The 1,331-nt window shown below is 33.9% G+C and overlaps 1 non-coding gene across 1 annotated transcript; it reads right to left on the reverse strand.

Moving 5' to 3' along the window:
- Nucleotides 1-1,020: 1,020 nt before the first annotated feature.
- Nucleotides 1,021-1,139, reverse strand: LOC134544254 (5S ribosomal RNA). The gene has a single exon (XR_010077644.1). It is a non-coding gene; the product is annotated as a 5S ribosomal RNA (ribosomal RNA).
- Between the last annotated feature and the right edge of the window lie 192 nt (nt 1,140-1,331).

Raw genomic sequence — 1,331 nt, forward strand, 5'->3', positions numbered from 1 at the left:
TCTAGAAGAATTTTTTTTACTGTTTTTTTTTTTAATACTGGTAAATTGTTTTAGTTATTTTCTGTGATATTAAGTTGTAAAGTTTTACTCCCAAGTAATTTAGTCCATTTTCAAATCGCCTAGTGTTATGTTCAACTATCCTCAATTTACTAGCATTTCTGGTGTTATACCTATGTGCGAATATCTAAAAAAAAAAAAAAAAAAAAAAATAATAATTTTTTTTTTCTTCTTTTTCTTAAGAATGAATAAAAAGTTTCTAGAACGTATTCATTTATGGCAGTCAGGACTTTAAGTTTTTTGAATTTTGGTCTGCAGTTAGATGATTTTTTATCTTTTGTTATTATTCTAATAGCTCCTTTTTTTTTTTTTTCCCCCAATGTTATATGGCAGAAAGAGTAGAGCTATGGCTACTGTGACATCATGCATTGATGGGAAGGTTATTGTTGGATAACAAAAATTTAGATGATATAATTTTTATTTTTTTCCATACACAACACATTGCAGGTACAATTTTACAGGTTACAGCTGTACCACCTCTAGTATTGCTGCCGACCATCCAACAAATGAGCACACTAAACAGGCATTGATGACATTGTTATCAACGTCTTTTTGAATCTCTCATTATTATACATAACTGCCCACTGAAACAGAGAAACTTCAAAATAGGTGTGTGTGTGTGTGTTTATATATATATATATATATATATATATATATACATATATACATACATACATACATACATACATACATACATACATATACACTTATATATTTATTTTTTCACTTTGAATTTTGTATGAGGTATACACATGCAAAGATTCACAGCTACTGGGTGGGTGAGTGAGTGAGTGAGTGAGTGAGTGAGTGATTGATTGATTGATTGATTGATTGATTGATTGATTGAGAGAGAGTGAGTGTGTGTGTTAGGGGGGGGGGAAATGTGGTGATTGTGGGGGAAAAAAAAATTTAAAATTGAAATTTTTAAAAAAAAATTTTTTTCTGTAGGGTGCAAAATAGTAGTGCCAACGGCACGTGGTGTTCCCAAGCGGTCACCCATCTAAGTACTAACCACGCTCGACGATGCTTAACTTCGGTGATCGGACGAGAACCGGTGTGTTCATCGTGATATGGCCGTTGGCAATGATATAGATGTTTTTTTTTTGCAGTTTGTATTTGCCACTCGAAATAGCTATACCAGGTGTGATTGTTACAAACAACAGGAGAAATCGTGTAATGAACACTCTTTTACTTCCCCCCCCCCCTCCCCACACACAACACCCACCACCCTCACCATCCCAACCACCAAAGCCCTCTTCAAAATACACTCTCAC

This window comes from Bacillus rossius, unplaced genomic scaffold (assembly GCF_032445375.1).
Source record: "Bacillus rossius redtenbacheri isolate Brsri unplaced genomic scaffold, Brsri_v3 Brsri_v3_scf35, whole genome shotgun sequence".
In the NCBI taxonomy this organism is placed as follows: domain Eukaryota; kingdom Metazoa; phylum Arthropoda; class Insecta; order Phasmatodea; family Bacillidae; genus Bacillus; species Bacillus rossius.